The 21,538-nt window shown below is 45.8% G+C and overlaps 1 protein-coding gene across 2 annotated transcripts in view; it reads left to right on the top strand.

Moving 5' to 3' along the window:
• Positions 1 to 21,538, top strand: part of EFR3B (EFR3 homolog B) — a 136,882-nt gene that overhangs the window by 3,498 nt on the left and 111,846 nt on the right. Inside the window, exon 1 of one of the 2 annotated variants that reach the window (XM_089326737.1) lies at positions 8,833 to 8,973. The exons of the other annotated variant lie outside the window; for it this stretch is intronic. The gene's annotated coding sequence lies outside the window, so the exon portion shown is untranslated. Of the gene's footprint in view, positions 1 to 8,832; positions 8,974 to 21,538 lie in introns of those variants that run through there. 2 annotated transcript variants of the gene reach the window in all.

Here is a 21,538-nt window from a genome sequence, read left to right as displayed (position 1 = left end):
AAAAGGAGCAGCCGGGACTCGAACCGGCACCTGTACGGGATGCCAGCACTGCAGCTCCAGAGCTATACCTTCTGAGAATGCCACTTTTCGATTCTCATTCTGGGCAATGAGAAAAGCAGCTCTTTGACTGAAAGTCAGTCTGACAGGAACAGTACATTTTTTCTGAGTCAATATCTTCAGTTGGAGGAGGTAATAGAACTTGACAAATGATTATTTATTGGTCTGAAAAGGAATGGCTGCACATTCCTCAATGAAATGCAAAGGCCAAGGTAGCATTGTTCTGTTCAACCTCTTAAAGGGATGATTTTATGGGAAGATGATTTATTTTTTTATTTTTTTATTTTTATTTTTTGTCAGGCAGAGTGGACAGTGAGAGAGAGAGAGACAAAGGTCTTCCTTTTGCCGTTGGTTCACCCTCCAATGGCCGCCGCGGCCAGCGCGCTGCAGCCGGCGCACCGCGCTCATCCGATGGCAGGAGCCAGGTGCTTCTCCTGGTCTCCCATGGGGTGCACGGCCCAAGCACCTGGGCCATCCTCCACTGCACTCCCTGGCCACAGCAGAGGGCTGGCCTGGAAGAGGGGCAACCGGGACAGAACCCGGCGCCCCGACCGGGACTAGAACCCGGTGTGCCGGCGCCGCTAGGCGGAGGATTAGCCTAGTGAGCCACTGCACCGGCGTGAAGATGATTTTTAAAAGCTCAAAATCGCCGGTGCCGCGGCTCACTAGGCTAATCCTCCTCCTAGCGGCGCCGGCACACCGGGTTCTAGTCCCGGTCGGGGCGCCGGGTTCTGTCCCGGTTGCCCCTCTTCCAGGCCAGCCCTCTGCTGTGGCCAGGGAGTGCAGTGGAGGATGGCCCAGGTGCTTGGGCCGTGCACCCCATGGGAGACCAGGAGAAGCACCTGGCTCCTGGCTCCTGCCATTGGATCAGCGCGGTGCGCCAGCCGCAGCGCGCTGGCCGCGGCAGCCATTGGAGGGTGAACCAATGGCAAAAGGAAGACCTTTCTCTCTGTCTCTCTCTCTCACTGTCCACTCTGCCTGTCAAAAAACAAAAACAAAAAAACTCAAAATCGCACAGTAGTGATTATAAGTCATTTTTAGACATTTTAACTTTAAAATTTAACTTAAACATTACTATTTAAAGAAAACCTATTCTAGGTTGTCTTTATAATCAATAATAAAGTATTGAAGGTTCTAAAATTTTTTTAACATTCTTCACTTGAAATGCAGATAGAGGGAGAGATAATTTTTAAGGATTTTTAAAAATGTTTTTTAATTCTTGGAGCTGGCTCTGTGGTGTAGTGGGTAAAACCACCGCCTGCAGTGCCAGCATCCCACATGGGCATCAGTTCAAGTCCCAGCTGTTCCACTTCTGATCCAGCTCTCTGCTATGGCCCACACCCTTCAGCCTCTGCACCTGTGTGGGAGACCCGGAAAAAGCTTTTGGCTCCTGGCTTCGGATTGGCCCAGCTCTGGCTGTTTCAGCCATTTGGGGAGTAAACTAGCAGATGGAAGACCTCTCTGCCTCTGCCTCTATGTATCTGACTTTCAAGTAAGATAAATAAATCTTTAAAAAAGATTTTAATTCTTTTTAAAAAAGAGTTATTTATTTATTTGAAAGTCAGAGTTACACAGAGAGAGAAGGAGAAGCAGAGAGAGAGAGGTCTTCCATCCACTGGTATGGGATGCCAACACTGCAGGTGGCGGCTTTACCCAATATGCCTTGGTGCCAGCCCCAAGAGAATTTCTGACATCTGCAGGTTCACGTATCAAATGGTGCAAGACCACAGCCAGTAGTCAGGAACTCCATCCAAGGTCTCCCCTATGGATGCAGGGGCCCAAGAACTTGGGCCATCTTCTGCTGCTTTACCAGATGCATTAGCAGGGAGCTGGATGGGAAATGGAACAGCTGGGACGCCAGTCAGCTTTCTGATACGCCATGCCAGTGGCGTTGCAAACCATGGATTAACCCACTTTGCCACAGATGCTGGCCCCTGGAATTCCTTACAAATATGAAATATAAGTCCTGGGTAGAATTTTGATAATTTAAAGTATATGAGTTGGATTTATTACTGTGATTTTTCTCAAACCCAGATGCTGGTAAATCAAATCACTGAGTTTAGACAATCTCTTCAATAGTTCACCTTGGACACTGTAATAGGACATATTGTGAAAGGGTACTTGCAAAGTGTCAAATCTTTGAGCAGGTATAATGCAATGCAAGTGATAATAAGAATAGTAGAACATGCCAAATTTTAAAATTTTTACCCTTTTTCATATTAATGTTCCTCAAGTGTTAATATGTAGAGCCACATTTTCTACTTGCGTGTATTAAATTAATTTGGAATTAAGAAGGTGAGAAAGTTATCTTTTCCATTCTTTACAAAGAGAAGCAGTGAGATGCTGTGTTTAGTGCAGACCTGGGAAGTCTGGGCTGAGCCCGAGTTCTGGAGTCAGCAGTTACACTTTATGCTGACACGAAATGGACATGAGCTGGTGTTAAAGATAGAAGGAGGTGCTGGCGTGTGGCTCAGCTGGTCAAGGCACTGCCATGGCCTGCGGTGCTGGCATCCCATATGATCCAGCTCTCTGCTAATGTGCCTGGGAAAGCAGCAGAAGATGACCCAAGTGCTTGGGCCCCTGCCACCCAGTTGGGAGACCTGGAAGAAGCTCCTGCCTCCAGCTTCTGATCTGGCCCAGCCCCGGCTGTTGCAGCCATTTGGGAGTGAACCAGAGGATGAAGACTCCTCTCTGTCTCTGCCCCTGTCTCTCCTTATCTGTAACTCTGACTTTCAAGTAAATAAGTAAATCTTAAAAAAAGAAGAAAGGAGGTAATGTGAAGTACATGGTGATCTTCCAACAAACAATAGCTCTATGTATTTTTTCACTCATGGTTTTTTATTTTTATGTATTAAGAAATCTACATATTTAAAATGTGTATTTTAAAAAGTAAATAGTAGGCCAGTGCCACGGCTAACTAGGCTAATCCTCTGCCTGCGGCGCCGGCACCCCAGGTTCTAGTCCCAGTTAGGGCACCAGATTCTGTCCCAGTTGCTCCTCTTCCAGTCCAACTCTCTGCTGTGGCCCAGGAAGGCAGCGGAGGATGGCCCAGTATGGGAGACCAGGAGGAAGCACCTGGCTCCTGGCTTTGGATCAGCACAGCGTGCTGGCTGTAGCAGCCATTTGGGGGGTGAACCAACAGAAGGAAGACCTTTCTCTGTCTCTCTCTCACACTAACTCTGCCTGTCCAAAAAAAAAAAAAAAAAAAAGTAAATAGTAAAATATTTTGTACATACTCAAAGTATAAAGAATCTGCCACCTAGCTTAAGAAATGAAACATTATTGATGCTTTGTGTATCATCCCCAATGCATCCCTCCTCTCTTTCTATATAAAATTTTGCAACTATGTTGTTTAGTGCTTTAATTTCTAGGCATTTAAATTGTTTTACTAAATTTGTACATAAACTTCACAGTGTAGTAATACTACACTGGACTGTCTTTGCATCTTGTTTTTTGTTGTTGTTGTTGTTTTTTTTTTTTTTTTTTTTTTTTTTTTTTTAAGATTTATTTATGCCGGCGCTGCGGCTCACTAGGCTAATCCTCTGCCTTGCGGTGCCGGCACCCCAGGTTCTAGTCCTGGTCGGGGCGCCGGATTCTGTCCCGGTTGCCCCTCTTCCAGGCCAGCTCTCTACTGTGGCCAGGGAGTGCAGTGGAGGATGGCCCAAGTACTTGGGCCCTGCACCCCATGGGAGACCAGGAGAAGCACCTGGCTCCTGCCATTGGATCAGCGCGGTGCACCGGCCGCGGCAGCCATTGTAGGGTAAACCAACGGCAAAGGAAGACCTTTCTCTCTGTCTCTCACTGTCCACTCTGCCTGTCAAAAAAAAAAAGATTTATTTATTTATTTGAGAGTTATAGAAAGAGAAAGAGGTGGAGGAAGAGGAGAGAGAGAGAGCTTCTTTCTGCTGGTTCACTCCCCAAGTGGCCACAATGGCCAGGGCTCATCCATGCCGAAGCCAGGAGCCAGGAGCTTCTTTTGGGTCTCCCACATGGGTACAGGGACCCAAGCGCTTGGGCCATCTTCTGCTCTTTTCCCAGGCTGTAGCAGAGCTGGATCAGCCAGGACTTTCACTGGTGCCCATATGGGATGCCAGTGTCATAGGCTGCCTTTGTTCGCTATACCACAATGCCAGCCCCAGATTTCATTTTTTTAGATTTATTTATTTATTTGACAGAGTTACACAGAGAGAAGGAGAGGCAGAGAGAGAGAGAGGTCTTCTGTCCCCTGGTTCACTCCCCCCAATTGGCTGCAACAGCTGGAGCTGCACCAATCTGTAGCCAGGAGCTGGGAGCTTCTTCCAGATCTCCCATGCGGGTGCAGGGGTCCAAACACTTGGGCTATCCTCTATTGCTTTCTCAGACCATAGCAGAGAGCTGGATTGGAAGAGGAGCAGCCAGGACATGAATTGGCGCCTATATGGGATGCCGGCACTGCAGGCGGTGGCTTTATCCACTATACCACAGCACCAGCCCCAGATTTCATCTTTAAAAACTTTATTTTGGGCCAGCGCTGCAGCTCAATAGGCTAATCCTCCGCCTGCGGTGCAGGCACCCCGGGTTCTAGTCCCAGTCAGGGTGCCGGATTCTGTCCCAGCTGCTCTTCCAGCCACAGCTCTCTGCTGTGGCCCGGGAGTGCAGTGGAGGATGGCCCAAGTGCTTGGGCCCTGCACCCACATGGGAGACCAAGAGAAGCACCTGGCTCCTGCCATCGGATCAGCGCGGTGCGCAGGCCACAGCGCACCGGCCACAGCGGCCATTGGAGGGTGAACCAACGGAAAAGGAAGACTTTTCTCTTTGTCTCTCTCACACTGTCCACTCCGCCTGTCAAAAAACAAAAACAAACAAAACCTTTATTTTGAAATTACTTCACATAGAAAAGTTTCAAGAATATTCCAAGAAAATCCTATATATTCTTATCCAGATTCATTCAATAACATCTACCCCCCATTTACTGTATCAGCTGTGCTTGCTCTAGACAATGTGTATATACACAAATGTTTTTTTCTGAATCATGTGAGATTAATTTGTAGACATGTTGCTCTATCTATAACTACTACCATGTGTATTTACTCAAATCAGAATATGCAATATTTATAAGCAGTTTTGTATAATCCTCAAACTATGCACTGAGATGCCCACAGCCCCACTGTGAATTCACAGGACGATATCCGTAGGATATCTTGCATTCTAATATTTCCAGGTGAACAAAATAAAATAGCTGGAAAACGAGTTTGAGATTGTTTGTAATTTCAACATTAGATGGCGCTGTATTCCCAGGCTGTGTCGTATGGAGGGACAGCTGGGTTTCCTGGCAGTTGTCATGAAAAACAAGTGCAGTGCACAAATCAGCGTGGAACAGGAAATAAGGGTGTCCTTGTCTAGTCTGATTCCAAGGTCGAGAAGTGTGGTGGGGAAAAAAGGCTCTCTCTTATTGCAGGATACCTAGTACTAAACAGAGATGGAATGATGGAGTTAGAAACCACCGTTTGGTATGCTTTAGGTAATACTCTCTAGCCTAGCATCATCATTGGACTGTAGGAATTTGTGGGTGAGGGAGCAGCCATTTGGCCTGGCAGTTAAGATGACTGTATCTCAAATCAGAGTACTTGGGTTCAATTACCTGACTCCTGACTCCTGACTCTAGCCTCCCGTCAATGCATTTGAGTAATTGAGTTCCTGCCAGCCATGTGGGAGACCTGGATTGTGTTCCCAGTTCCTGGCTCTGGCCCAGGGCCAGGCCTGGCTATTGTGAGCATTTGGTTAAGTAAACCAGTAGCTAGAACTTCTCTGTGTCTCTCTTTCTGTGTTTCTCAAATAATGAAACATTTTAAAAAATAAAACAAAAATTTGTGTGTGAAAATTAAGTCACAGTAGTCTCTGATTTCTTCCTGCCTGTGCATCTTCTTTATAAAAAAGCAAGCAGTCAAATGTATGTTTTCCTGTTTTTTAGGCAGAAGGTAACGTGTGTATGTGAGCATGCGTGCACACTTCTGAAATTCACTCTTTGGTACTTAACAACATATCCTAGGAATCCCACAGACTCTCACTGATTTGTAAGAAAGATCGCGGCCATTCTTTTTGACAGCAACACTCTACCGTTGGATGCATGTACTGTGTATTTTTCAATCATTGAAATATTTTATGGGCATTTGTATATTTTCATATTGTGGGTATGTCTTCAATGTAAAGTTCTAAAAAAGTGGAATTATTGGATCAAAGGTACATACATATTTACTTTTGTTAGATATTGCCAAATTCTGTGGGGGTAACATTTTGAGAATTTTTGCTTCAATATACTTAAGTAATATTCTTCAGGAATATATTAAGTTAACTACTTTTATGCTATCTTTACTTGGTTTAAATGTTTATATAGTACTTTATAAAAAAAACACTTTTGGCTCATTTTCTATGCTCTGGACCAAATCCATACATTTGCAAAAATAGAATAATGTAAGGAGCACCCCACGTACTGCAGCTGTGACCACACACGGCCAAAGGAGCTTCGGTTCTACACCAAGCCCACCCCAGATTACTTTGAGGCAGACTTCCTAACTACACACATCTTAGTGTGTGCCTCCTACATATGTCACGACAGCACCCCAGCCACATGAGAGTAGGCAGAACTCTAAGATGGCCTTCCAGGTTCTTGGCTACTGCTGGACATACACTTTCTCTGTTAAGTAAGCCAACCTTAATTTAGGTACTGCTGTGAAGGGACTTTGCAGATGCAATTAAGTCAGTTGTTTTAAAATAGTAGATTTTCCTGCGTGGGCCTAACCAATGTAGGTGAGCCCTTAAGAAGGCTGAGGTTTTTCCTGGCAAGAGACGCAGGTGTGGAAAGAGTGAGACACATTTAGCGGCTGAGAGGCTCTCCAGGACCCACATAGCAAGGATTTAAGAGGGGCCTCTTGGAACTGAGAGTGACCTCCTGCTAAAAGCTAGCAAGCAAACGAGCCCCTCCGTCCATGACTGCAAACCTCAGTGAGCGTGGAAGGAAGCCCTGAGTTCAGAGGACAGCACGGCTGTCTCATACCTTGACTGCCGCCTTGCGAGATTTCTTTTTTCTTTTAAAGTATTCATGAAGCAGACAGAGTGGGAGAAAAACACTCACATCCGCTGATTCACTCCCCACATGTCCACAATGACCAGGGCTGGCCAGAGCCAGAATCTAGGAACACAGGTAATTCCGTTCTCCCGCGTGGGTGGCAGGGACCCAGGGACTTGAGCGTCCTCTGCTGCCTCCCAGGGTGTGCATTAGCGGGAAGCTGGGTTGGAAGCAGAGGAGCTGAGACTGAGCCAGGCACTCTGATGCAGGATCCAGGTTTCCCAAGCAGCAGTTTAACCACTGCACCAAACTCCCACCCCACTGTAGTTTTAATTTGTGTTTTCCTTGTGACTGATGAGATTGAGTGCCTTTTTATATTTTTAGAAGCCATTTTCCCATATGAACTGCTTATTCAATTATTTTATCTAGTGTTTTATTGTTTTTTCCTTATCGATTTGTGATTTCTCTATATATTCCAGATAGATTTTATCTGTATCTCTTTAAATATCTGTACATTTTGTACAAGAATATTTTTAGCAGTCCTGTTAGCAATAATAATAAAAATCTAAAATCTACTAATGTTTTCTAGTAGGGGAAAAATGGGTGAATAGTGGTATATAGAGTATGTCTTATCCAAAATGCCTGGGACCAGAAGTATTTTGGATTTTTTTCAGATTTTTGAATATTTGCATATACATAATGAGATATCCTGGGGATAAGACCCAAGTTTAAACATGGAGCTTATTTGTTTCATATATACCTTATACACATAGACTTAAGGTAATTGTATACAGTATTTAAAATAATTTGCGGGGCCAGTGTCATGGTACAGTGGATTAAGCCACCGCCTGTGACACCAGCTTTCCATATGAGCACCGGTTTGAGTCCTGGCTGCTCCATTTCCATTCCAGCTCCCTACTAATGTATCTGGGAAAGCAGCAGAGGATGTCCCAAGTGCTTGGGTTCCTGCCACCCACATGAGAGACACAGGTGGAGTTCTAGGCTTCTGGCTTTGCTGTGGTCTAGCTCTGGCCATTGTGGCCATCTTGGGAGAGGACGAGTGAATGGAAAATACCTCTCTCTCTCTCTCTCTCTCTCTCTCTCTTTCTCTCTATAACTCTGCCTTTCAAGTAAATATATAAATCTTTAAAAAGAACTTTCTGCATGAAACAAAATTCATTGTGTGGAATTTTCAAATCAGTACGTAACAAGTTTTAGATTTTTGGATTAGGGGTGCTCAACCCATGTCTCACAGTGGAATACCTGTGCTGTTGCTATAAGATACTGTACTACTGCTATGAATCTTGTGTGTGTTGAATTAAAGCATCTAGATACAAAACATATTCCAGTTCTATACATTCAAGCCATATTAAATGAATCTGTGGTATGGGGAGTCGGGGTTCTGGTTGTCTGGGGTAGTGGATGAGGGGGTGAGGGAGGATTTCAGGGTGCTGCTCATGCTCCCTGCCTTGCTCTCAGTGGGGGTTACCCTGCTGTGCGGGGCGTGTGAAGATTCAGCGGTCACACACTGTTGCTAGAGCATTTCTCAGCCAACACGAGACGTTTACAAAAACAGATCCTGCAGAATTTTCACAAGGGCCAAAGAGCTAAAACGGCAGCCTCAGCCTGAGCTTTGCCTCTGCTTTTCCTGTGACAGGTCTTGGTGTCCATGGAAACCAGAGGGAGCCTGGGCGGTGGGGAGGGAGAGAAGGGACGGGAGCCCTTGAAGCGCAGCATGTGCCACCATGGAGCAGACGCTCAGACTGTCATTTCAGTTCCCTCAGCGTCCCGCCTCCATCCACGCGGGACAACCCTGACGGCTGGCTCCGCCCACTCTCCACCGCAGGCTCCTGTTTAATTCAGCCCCACAGGTAAGCTGGCCTGGCAGGGACTCCAAAGAAGGCCTTGTCTGGATCAGGGACACCAGCACCCCACTAACTAGCGGTCACTTGTGGGGAACCCTCAGCTCCGCCGCTGAGGGCCCATGCCTGGAAGACCTTGGAGCGGCCACAGGGACGTTGTGGTCTCCGCACACCAAGGCAGGAGCAGCCACGGGGTTTGTTCCAGTCTCCATACAGCTGCCTACTCACTGGAGAACTCTTCAGACCCTCGCTTAATTCCCATTTTAAACACAGTTTGTATCACCTTGTTATGGATTTTCTAAGTCCACAAAAATACAGATTAGAAATAGGTGAGTGAATTTCTCCCCAAAGTGTGCAAATACATCTTGATTTCAGTTTGAGACTTATTCTGGATTTTTCTGGGTACAAATATGTGTATGCAAGTCTCCGTGTGGGAGCTGGTGTGTATTGCACCGTGCTGGTTGTGATGAATCTGGGTGAGGGAGTGTGTGTACGTTTGCATCTTGTGCATCAGTTGGTGTCGTGTGTGCATATTGGGTGTAGGGTATGTGAGGACATTTATGAATTAGTTTGTCATTTTTGTGGGCTTATATGTATATGTGTGACTAGGTATAAAACATGTAGAAGAGAATTTATACTTTTTTAAAAAAGATTTTATTTATTTATTTGAGAGATAGTGTTACAGACAGAGATAGGGAGAGACAGACAGAAAGGCCTGGCAACAGCCAAAACTGGGCCGATCTGAAGTCAGGAGCCAGGAGCTTCTTCCAGGTCTCCCATGTGGGTGCAGGGGCCCAAGGACTTGGGCCATCTTCCACTGCTTTCCCAGGCCATAGCAGAGAGCTGGATAAGAAGAGGAGCAGCTGGGACATGAACTGGCACTCATATGGGATGCTGGAGCTGCAGGCAGAGGCCTAACCAACTACGCCACAGTGCCAGCCCAAGAATTAATACTTTTATGACTCTGTAAGATATGACAGCATTTGTGGGATTGCTTATAAGCTTGTATCTTTGGGCTACATGAAGTTTGTATGTAGATTATACAGGATAGCTCTAGGCAAAGTTCTTAAGTCATAAGGTTGAACCATATGGAATTGCCATTTTTGTGGGTTAAAAACTCCGTGATTTTTGTAGGGTTCAATGCAGTACATGCATGTGTGTGGACATGTGTGTACACATGTATACAGATTTGTGTGGACATGTGTGTATACATGTACCCAGATGAGGTTAGGATTGCCTCTGTACCACACTATTATGATTATCACAGCTAAGAAGGAGACCTGGGAAGGAGCTTTACATGGATCCCAAAGGAAAGAAAACTCGCAATAGGGGAATAGTGGGAAATGATGTTGAAAGTTCCTAACTCTGCTAAGCCTCCTCTGAGAGTGTTTTGCACCCCTGCACCTCTAGTTCGCCTCTCCCGTGGGCTTCCACAATCCCTTGACCTTCCTCCTTGATAAAACTTGCCACCCTGGAGTGTCATGAATATTTTTAATTTGCCACCTTCCCTACGAGACAGCCAGCAAACTGAGAGCAAGGACAGTGTCTGTGTCGTTCACTTGTATTCCTAGCACATAGCACAGAGTGTGGCACGGACAGAAGCTCAGTGGGCGTTTTCTACAGAAAGCATGCCTGAACTCCAGACGTTCTGATGAAGCTGCTCGGACCTGGCTGAGGAGGCACGCTTGCTCTGGCTAAAGTACATGGCTTTGGTTCTGTGCAGCTGATGGGCCTTTTGGAGAGGGGATTGGAAAGCACAGAGTGCCATTTTAGGAACATTAAGTGAGGGAGTGATGTAAGGAACCGACAGAGGCAGGTTGTGTTAGCGACGAGAAGCCCAGTAGTCCCTCACGTGAGAGACGCCGAGACCTCAGTGGCAACAGAAGAGGTATGAGCGAGAGATTCCTGGTGACTGCTAGGTGTGCAGCAAACAGAGAAGGAAGAATAAAGGTTGACCCCACGCTCTGGAACATGAGAGGCTGAGGTGATGATGGTGATATTGACAGAAATAAGGAGGCCAATGGGACTGCTGTCTATAACAGTGGTGAGCCCTATTTTGAGTATCTTGCAGATTTGGTATATGCTGGATGTGAACCGAGGGTAGCGTACAAAAGGCACATCCTGATAAAGATGAGCAAAAGCAGCAGGCTGTGAGACAAGAGCCCAGGCAGGAAGCCCAGGGTGTACACGTTCAGTCATCCTCTTAACAAGTAGTCACTCAATATACAGTGTGTGCCAGCCAGCCCATGGCCCGGGTGCTAGGCTCACAGCACTGAACAAAAAAACCAACCTTCTGCCAACGGCGATAGTTCCCTTATCCCTGAAATTATTTTAAAACTCTTCTTTCATGAATTTAAATTGAATTTAAAAATTGCAAGCCTAGTTGTATTATGATCTGCATCTAAGCATTCTACAGCTCAAGTCCTTGCTAGTCAATTTCTACCTTCTGTTTCTGCTAAGCCTTATTCCTATTCTCTTTTTTGTTTGTGTGCCTATCTTTTTAAATTTTTTTTAAAGATTGAGTTATTTAGTTGCAAGGAAGAGTGACAGAAAGGGTGAGACATAGAAGAGATAGATCTTCCATCTACTGGTCATCCCCAAAAGGCCACCACAACCAGGTAGGGGCCAGGCTGAAGCCAGGAGCCCAGAACTCCATCCGAGTCTCCACATGGGTTCATCACCTGCTGCCTCCTAGGAGCATCAGCAGGAAGCTGGATTGGAAGTGGAGTTGCTGAGACTCGGGCCAGGAGCGCTGATACAGAAAGTGGGGGTCTCAAGTAGCAGCTTAACCCAGTGCCCCACCATACCCATCCCTGCTCGCCTTGACCTTGGGTTAAAAAATTACTGGTATGGGGCTCCTGAGACTTAAAATGAAGGCACCTTTCTCCAGAAAGGATTTAGCTTTTTGTTTGGCATCTGAAGAGCCTGCTGGTTTGGTACGCCTTCAGTTCTGTGGCTTGCAATTTCTGGGTCTACCCTAGAAATAGGAATTGGGCTTCAGAGGGTTGACTCATGGTTGCAACCAGCAGAGATCATTTTCTCTATTCAGCATGAAGTCAACTCTCCCATCGTTCCCTGGATATGAGAAGGCAGTTTACATCTTCTGTACATTTATCCCAATAGTGCAACTTGGGGTCCGCTCTGTGGTGTAGCGAGTAAAGCCGCACCTGCAATACTGGCATCCCATATGGGCATCAATTTGAGTCCTGGCTGCTCCGCTTCTAATCCAGCTCTCTGCTATAGCCTGGGATAGCAATAGAAGAAGGCGCAAGGCCTTGGGTGCCCGCGTGGAAGACCCAGAAGAAGCTCCTGGCTCCTGGCTTTGGATCGGTGCAGCTCTGGCCATTATAGTTAATTGGGGAGTGAACCAGCAGATGGAAGACCTCTCTCTCTCTCTCTCTCTCTCTCTCTCTCTCTCTCTTCCTGCCTCTCTGCCTCTCTGTAACTCTGCCTTTCAAATAAATAAATAAAATCTTAAAAAAAAAAAAACAGTGCAACTGTTTGCAATTGTGAGTCTTTTAGGTTGCTCTGGACATTTTTTTTTTTTTTTTGTCCTTTTTCTTTCTAAAGATCTGTTTGTTTAATTGAAAGGCAGAGTGACATAGAGAAAAGGAAAGACAGAGAGAGATAGACTTCATCTGCTAATGGCCTCTCTTGAAATGGCTGTAACAGTGAGGTCTGGGCCAGGCCAAAGCCAGGAGCCAGGAACTCCATCCAGGTCTTTCATGCAGGTGGCAGTGTCCCAGGTATTTGGGCCCTCTTCCACTGTCTTCCTAGCGCATTAGCAGGGAACTGCATCAAAAGCAGAGCAGCTGGGGCTCAACCAGTGCTCTGAGGTGGGGTGCCAGCATTGAAAGTGGTGACTTAACCTGCTGTCACAGCACGGGCTCCTCTCAGCCTTTTCACAGATCTTCACTCTTCAGTGTCACAGTCTCACAGGTGACTATAAAGCAAAAGTGGCTTCTTGGGTTTTGACTTTCTGTTAGGTTTCTGATTTCTTTCCAGCTTGCTAGATTTTTTATGTTTTAGGAAGATATTTTATTTAACATTTTTATTATTTCAGGAGTAGCATGGATCACATAATCTAACCCATAGTTAACAAGGAATCAGAAATTTTCCTACTGTGATCTAATTTCTGTCCTGAGAGAAACTAACGTGAGACTTGGATTTGGAACTGGACCACGTGGGGCAGGAGTCAGGTGCAGCTCAGGGAGGAAGTGGTGGTGACTCCTGGGTCAGCATTTCTCCTGACGCTGGGACCAGCGTTGGTGGTAGCCATTTTCTGGTTCTGCAGCTTCTGGTCATGGACAAGGCAACAACACAGTTCAGAGCTGTGGCTTGAGGAGTTGTCCTAGAAGCTCAGCTCACTCTTTGTTTCTTTTTCCCATCCACTGATTGTGTGAACTGGTATCCTCAGTAAGTTCCCTCCACTTTAAAATAATTATAATGGATTTTGTTGTATGCAATTAAAAACCTTGATCAAAGCGGAAATCTATTAAGCCCTTCTAGCAAGTATTTTTCTTAATGATGAAACATTGGAAGCATTTCCTTTAAAAAAAATTATACCCATTATCACCGCTTCTCTCCAACATTGTCTTGGGTCCTAGCCAGTGAAGAAGAAAAAGAACAAGAAGGCACAAGTGTTGAAAATGAACGTACCACTATTTTGAGATGATGCAATTTTCAGGTCTATGTAGAAATCCCCTCCCCCAACTCTATTAACTTACTAGATCGGAGATCAATATTCAAAAATCAATTGTATGTCCAATAAAGCAACAAATAAAAATACAGTTTGAAAATATCATTGATAATAGCAGCAAAACTCTAATAAATATGTCAAAAGGTGAATAAAATCTCTTAGAGGAAATAAACTTTATTGAGAGACACTAAAGAATACCCATGTAAATAAAAAGATAAATTATGCTCAGTGTTAGGGGAAAAAAACCTAAAGTATAAAGCTGTCAGTTTGTTTTAATCTGTAAAAGCAATGCCATTGCAAGTACAATTCCAAAAGGATCTTGACAAGTGATTCTTAAATTCTACGTGATCAATAATGGTTAAGACAGTCCCGAGGAAGTACAGCGTGGGGAAACTTGCCTTCCTTGCTTGGGATTCTCCATGAGTCAGCACAAACTTAAGGTCCACGCGTGGCCTTCCAGATCTCTCTGCCTCTTCCCGCCCGTCTCATTGGCCCAGCCGCTTAGCAGGCATTTGTTCCTGTCTGGTCTTCTTGGGGTCTTCTACATGGCCATGACGCCATAGCCACTTCTCTCTTTGCGCTTGCTGTTTCTGTCTCCCTTCCCTTCAACCCACGGACTCCTCTTTTCTATTGGTCCCTGCCTTGCCTCTGCAAAAATAATTATCTCCAAAGTATGTATTTTTTGTTCTCTAGCTCACATGAGGCTCCTTCCTCCAAATCCTTCTGCCCCGTTTAGTCTGGTGTCTTATAGATAGCGTTAAATAAGAGGAGAAAAGAGAGGGGCCACAGAGATGGTGTCTGGAATTCTTTGTAGGCAGATTCAGACACGCTGCATCGGGAGTTCCGCACTGCCCTTGGGCAGACATCTGGGATCTGGCAGAGGCTGCTGAGAGCCAAGGGCACCCCGTGCCAGGAGGTGTGGCACTGCCACAGTCTGAGGGAAGCTCATGGAGTCCAGACTGCCCAGGTGGCTGGTAGACAGGAGCTGTTTGCACCTCTCTCCATCTGATTAGAGTTTGTCCATGAAAACGGAAAGGGAAGAGACCAGAACCCACCGGTGCCCAGCAGCAGAGCTGTGAGTTGTATCCAGCACAGGCATGGCACCCACAGCTTGGTGCACTCCACGCTGCAGTACCAGGCAGGTCGGAAAGAAAGCAAGGTGGGGACCACATCGCATGCGGCTCTTGTTTGGTTGTTTGTTTTCAGACCCCTGTCCTCTCTGTTTTGAACACACACAGAGGCTCCGGTAGCTGTGAGTGGCTGAGGGAGAGGGAATGATTGTTGGCAGCAAAGAGTGGGAGGCTTGCTTCTCACTCAAGGTCCTTTCACACCTTTTTGTATTTTGTACTCTGTATGGCAATTCCAAAAAAATGTATTTAAGAGAAAATAATAGGAAATAAAGGTGCTGGGAACACATAGCTAATTGGGCGGCAACAAGGGATGGAACTCTGAGTTTTGTGCTACCTCTTGGGAGGCTGAGAGGAATGCCAGCACAGGACAGCTTGCTCCTCGTTAAGACTAAGAGGAATGCTTTTCAGCACAGACCTTCTAAGTTGACCCAGCGGAGGAGGCACAGAGCCAGGCTGCAGCTGCGAAATTAAATACCTCTACAGAGACACCAGCATCAGGATGACATTTGGGAGAAAACAGGTGGCTTAGCACGGGTTATTCCAGAAAGAGAACCAAAATAATAAGCACACTAAGTTGAGAAAGCCAGAAAAGGCCCCGTGTCCTGCAAGCCAGACAGTAGTTCTGAACCCTCCCCTGTTGGAAGGGGGCTCCTGTGACATCCGCTGAGGGCCACTGTGGGACCGGACCAAGCAGACTGCAGAACTGCTGCTTCAGGCTGATGCTTACTGAAACCTGAGAAATTTACGAAAAAGGGCAAGGTCAAGGACTGAGGAAGTACTCGAGTCAGGGTCAACACAGGCCACCACGGTGGTATATCCTGGGGACCTGAGAAATGTCCCTAAACCAAATCACAGCCCTGAGTCCCTCCTGAAAAGTGTGCATGGGCTTGAAAACCAAAACCCTGTTAGAAGCTTCTTTACTCTGTAAGGAAAATAGAGCAGGATGAACGGACAAGTGGGATACTCTAACATCAACTATGTGACACGTGTCAATGAGAAGAGGAAAACAGACCACTGATGCACTTGTCATGGAGTGGGCTGTGTTTGGGGGTCCACAGGACAAGGTCTGGAGGATCAAGGGCCCTTGGATCAAGAAGATGTCAGAATATTTTAATACTAAAAATATTTAATAACAGTGTTATCACAACCTCAAGGGCCCCCATTGAATTCTCCATATTGGAGGATTATTCAAGACTAAAGAAGAGGAAAAGAGGGTGAACATTTGGCACAGAAGTTAGAATGCTACCTGGGTCATCGCCATGCCATATAGGAGTGCCTAAGTTCAAGTCCGGGCTCTGCTTCCCATTCCAGCTTCTTGCTAATGCAGATTCTGGGAGGCAGTAGAGAATGGCTCAGGTACTTGGATCCCTGCCACCCATATGAGAGACCTGGACTGAGTTCCAGGCTCCTGGCTTTGGCCTGGCCCAGCCCTGTTTGTTGCAGATATTTGAGGGGTAAACCAACAGATGAAAGATCTTTATCCATCTGTCTCTGTCTCTCTACCTTTCAAATAAAAATGAAAATAAATAAATTTTAAAAACTTTTTTAAAGAATAGAAGAAGAAACCAGGATGGCCTTCAAGAAAAGGAAGCAGTGAATGAATTAAGGCCGGGAGCAGCAAAGGAAGGGGTACGGCTGGACCTCTGCCCAGGAAGCCAGGCCCTCGACCGGTGAGTCTCAGTACATGGGATCAATTCACCAGCACCAATCAAGGAGCTTTGAGATCCGATCACACTCAGACTGGAGACAGCACGGCCTGATTGACCTCAGTGTGGTGCAGTGTGTCACAAGTGGTGTGGATACTTGGCAGTTGGGGTCTTAAGCCTGAGACTGGCCCCTGACCAGCAGGGGACAGTACAAGCACTCCCTGACAAGGCGAACGGGAGAGGTAAGGTCGCCGGGTCAAGCACACCGCAGCAAGCACCCATGAGTTCTGTCGAAGCAGGAACTACTTTATTGAGGAGGTGTACAGGCTTACAAAGCTTAAGAAAGACATGCACAGTAGGGGAGCCAATCTGCGAAAAGGTCATGCAGGCATGGGTGGACCACGCACAGGGGCATCTTAAGCGAGATATAGGGATCCTACACTGTCCACGTGTGCGGAACTAAATCGGACCTATCCCTGCAGGTGGTTTAACCGCAGCGGCCCTAGACACGCCCCCCAGAACATCCGCCATTCGCCATGTTGTTAGGCACTATTTTAGGCAATGCCCAATACTTGGTCAACCATTCTTTGATATTTTTCAGACCCCAATCCATTGACCACAAGTGGGGCTTGTGACAATTGGAGCCATATTTGCTTAGCTGTGTGAAGAAGACCTTGTAGAGAGAGCCTACAGTGAACAGATCCTTTCTTGTCTGTGACAATACAACTCACGCTAGAGATTTTCCACTTCCTCAGCCTTGAGGATTTCAAGCAACTCAAGAGGTCTCCAAAAAGAGTGGCCCTCCCCCAAAAGGAAAGCTGGAGAGTAAGACAGACACCTGCACCCCACATCCAATGCCTGGGTGCAATTCTCAGCTCTGGCTAGATTCTAGCTTCCTGCTAACAGGCACCCTGGGAGGCAGCAGGTGACCACTCAAGTGTTGCGGGGGTCAGGCAAGGAGACGTCTAGAGAACAGTGAGCTGGAAGATTTTCTGTAGTTTCTGCTTCTAGCGCTGCACACTAACTCCCCCGCCCCTTTGCATCCCAATGTGCAGCACGCCCACTTTCCCATGATGCACGAGTCTCCTCCAGAACCATGAAGACTCCGCAGTGAGCGTGTGTGCACTGAGCTCCTCGCAGAGACACTGTGAAAACCCTCCCAGAGGGCAGCACATGCACTGAACCCCGCCCAAACTCCGCCTCACTTGGGAATTCAATAGGGAACCACCCCCACCCCGTAAAGGAGCCCACTGGACACAGATGCTCACTTGTCTCCTGACAGGTGCAGCCTGCTCGGACTCTCTCTCCTCGCGGGTGTGGACTCTTCATGTTCTCTCTCTGGCTGTCTCACGTGAAGTATCTTCCTTATGGGATTACTCACATTCATGTCTGCATGTGTCCTCATAAATAAATAAATAAAGCCTGCTCCCATTTTTACACCTTACTCATGTCCATGTTTTGAATTCTTGTCTTATATGATGAGCACAAGCCTGGACTGAAGCAATTAGGAAACATTCCCACAACAGCTGGGTTCCTGCCACCTATGTGGGAGACCTGGATTGAGTTCCCAGTTCCCAGCTTTGGGCTGTTATGGGCAGCTGGGAAGAGAACCAGTGGATGGAAGTTCTTTCTGTGTCTCTGCCTCTCAAATTCAAAAAATAAAAAATAAAATCAATGGATGGCCCGCATTGACATGCATCACTCTCTGAGAAGAGCCACAAATGTTTGATTAGGAGAAAGGCAAGGAGTTTAGAGCTAGGAGAAGAAGACATAGAAATCAAGAGGAATGAGGGAAAGGAAGTGTTTTATGACATGATACTGTGAGTTATGAATCTCTTTATTAATGGTGTTCGAGGGATGGAAATAGAATTAGAAGTCATTTTAAATGCTGGCCTCTGTGACACCACGGAACTGAGGCTTGCCTCTGCGTAGCAGTGGGGATTATAAATAACAGTCTTTTGTACTTCCTAAATGTCTGTTATTGAATTAATAAATAAATTCATTAACAGGAAAATGCAGATGGCAAAGAAGAGATGAAGACATAATAGGAGCAGGCAATGACAGGAAGGAGAGGAAGTGGGGTCGTGAGTCCTGGAAGATGAGAGTTAAAGAGGGTTGAAATGAAGAACAGGGGTTGTGTGGTTCAGAAAAGCAAAGTCCAGGAGTCTGGTTTTGTGCAGAGGTCAGGGCGAACGGCACCAAGGCACTCTCTAAGGCAAGCTCCAGGTTGACCAAACAGAGCCTGTAAATCATGCATTCAGCAAACATTCACTGAATATCTACTGACCTGACAGGTCTCGTACCATGCTGGAGAGGAGTCACAAACAAGGCACATGTCCTGATTGAATCTTAACATTTAGAATGGGTCGTAGTAAACAATGGCTCATGGGCCAAATTTAGCCTGCTTCTTAAATAAAGTTTTATTGGAGCATAGCCACACCCATTCATCTACATATTGTCAATGGTGTTTTTAAATCAGTTTTATTGGGACTTAATTCACAGACCACAGAGTCACTCTATGAAATTTACAATTCAGTGGTTTTATCCTCTTCACAGAGTTATGCAACCATCACCATTATCTAATTTTAGAACATTTTCATTGTCTCCCAGAAACCCCACGCCATTAGCAATCACTTTCCTTCTCTCCTCCCCACCTCCACCCCTCCCCTTCACCCATGGAAGCCACTAATCCACTTTCTGTCCCTATCGATTTGCCTGTTCTAGATGTTTCATGTAAATAGATTCACACCCTATGCAGCGCTCTGTGTCTGCCTTTTTTCACTGAGTTATGAATCTCTTCATGTTTTCAAGATTCGCCCTCCGGTGACAGGGGTCATACTTCTGTTCAGAGTTTGATGGCTGCTTTGGATTATCTTGGCAGTTATTGTCACAACAGAGACATCATTGCTAGCAAGGCCTAAATTACCTACTAAACATCACAAACAGTTATGACCATAGTATGAGGGTGGGGAAAGACAGAATCTTGGAGCTGGAAGAAATTGGTGAGTCAGAGAGTTCAAGATCTCACCTGATTCCCCAATCTCTTCATTAGCAACTCTGCTGGAAGTCATTCTGCCAAAAGATGGTCATCTGATAGACTTGTCTTGCTTTGCCAACAATGTATCAGAAAATGTTAGAAGCTAACTGATCCCTTGGGGTGGGTGTTGTACAGTGAATTAAGCCACCGCTTGGGACTCACGTATCCTGGATCAGAGTGCAGGTCCAAGTCTCAGTCACTTTGCTTCCCATTCAGCTTCCTACTAATGCGCTTGGGAGGCAGAAGATAATGGCCCAAGAACCTGGGTTCCTGACGTGCACGCGGGAGACCTGGTTAGAGTTTCTGGCGCCTAGCTTCAGCCTGGTCCAGTCCCAGCTGTTGTAGGTATTTGGGGGAGTGAACCAGCAAATGGAAAGTCACTCTCTCTCTCTATCTGGCTCTCACTGTCACTCTCTGTGTCACTCTACCTTTCAAATAGATAGATAAGCAAATCTTTTTAAAAAGAAAAGTAATTGATCCTAATGTAGAAGTAAAGTAATAAGAAAGTGAAGGGAAGGGATGAGAATTGTTGGTACAGTCAGACAAATGCTGTAGATTTAGGAGAATGAAATCTTTACAAAGAAAAGAAAATTTTATATAATAGTTAAAATATCAAAAAAGCAAATAGGGTGGGTAAGTGGAATGACATCTCCTTGTTCATGGATTGGAAGACCTGACATTGTTAAGATGTCAATACCATCTAAGGACACCTACAGATTCAGTTTGATCCCTATCAAAATCCCAACAAAGTCTTTTGCAGAAAAAAAAATTCATCCTAAAATTCGTATGAATTCCTTAGGGACCCTGACTATCACAATCCTAAAAAAGAACAAAATTGGAGGACTCACACTTTCTGATTTCACAACTTACTACAAAGCTACAGCATTCTAAAGGGTGTGGTGCTGGTGTGAAGACAGACATACAGACAATAGAATGGAGAGCCTGAAAGCGCACTCTTGCATATGTGGGGTGCGAAGACCATTCCAAATGGGAAGAACAATGTCTTCAATGAATGATACTCAGAGAACTGGGCATCACCAGCAAAAGGATGATGTTGGATTCTTACCTTACATCATATACAAAAATGAACTCAAAATGGAACAGAGACGGCCAGCACCGCAGCTCACCTGGCTAATCCTCCACCTGCGGCGCCGGCACCCCAGGTTCTAGTCCCGGTTGGGGCGCCAGATTCTGTCCCGGTTGCTCCTTTTCTAGTCCAGCTCTCTGCTGTGGCCCAGGAGGGCAGTGGAGGATGGCCCAAGTGCTTGAGCCCTGCACCCACATGGGAGACCAGGAGGGGGCACGTGGCTCCTGGTTTCGGATCGGCGCAGCGCGCCGGCCGTAGCAACCATTTGGGGAGTGAACCAACGGAAGGAAGTCCTTTCTCTCTGTCTCTCTCTCTCTCTCTCTCTCACTGTCTAACTCTGCCTGTCAAAAAGGAAAAAAAAATGGAATAGAGACCTAAGTGGAGGAGCTAAAACTAAAACCCTTAGAAGAAAACAAGAGAAAAGCTTTATAACATTGGAATTGGCAATAATGTCTTAGACCTGACACCAAAAACACAGGCAAAAAAGAAAAAAAGATAAATAAGACTTCATTGAAATTTAAAATCATTGTGCATCAACAGAGTGTAAGGCAGCCCACAAGAGAAGAAGAAATATTTGCAAATCTGATATGCGATTGATATCCAGAAATATAAAGAATTTCTACAACTCAAGAATAACAATTTCAAAAAACTAGACTGAAAAATTAGACATGTTTCCAAGACATGTAAATTATCAACAAGGATATGAAAAGAGATTCAACAATAGTAGTTATTAGGAAAACGCAAGCAAAAATCAAAATAAGATACCATTTCCCACCATTAGGAAGGCTATTATACACATGTATTAGAAGAGGGGGTAGCACTGTGGCACTGTGGGTTAAGCCACTGCCTGCATGCTGCAGGCATTCCTATGGGTGTTGGTTCAAGATCCAGCTGCTCCACTTCTGATCCAGCTCCCTGCTAATGAGCCTGGGAAAGCAGTGGGAGATGGCCCAAGTGTTTGGGCCCCTGTGCCCA

This window comes from Oryctolagus cuniculus, chromosome 2 (genome assembly GCF_051225735.1).
Source record: "Oryctolagus cuniculus isolate XC-2025 breed Fujian yellow rabbit chromosome 2, ASM5122573v1, whole genome shotgun sequence".
Lineage (NCBI taxonomy): Eukaryota > Metazoa > Chordata > Mammalia > Lagomorpha > Leporidae > Oryctolagus > Oryctolagus cuniculus.
This window is presented reverse-complemented; position numbering and strand designations above follow the sequence as displayed.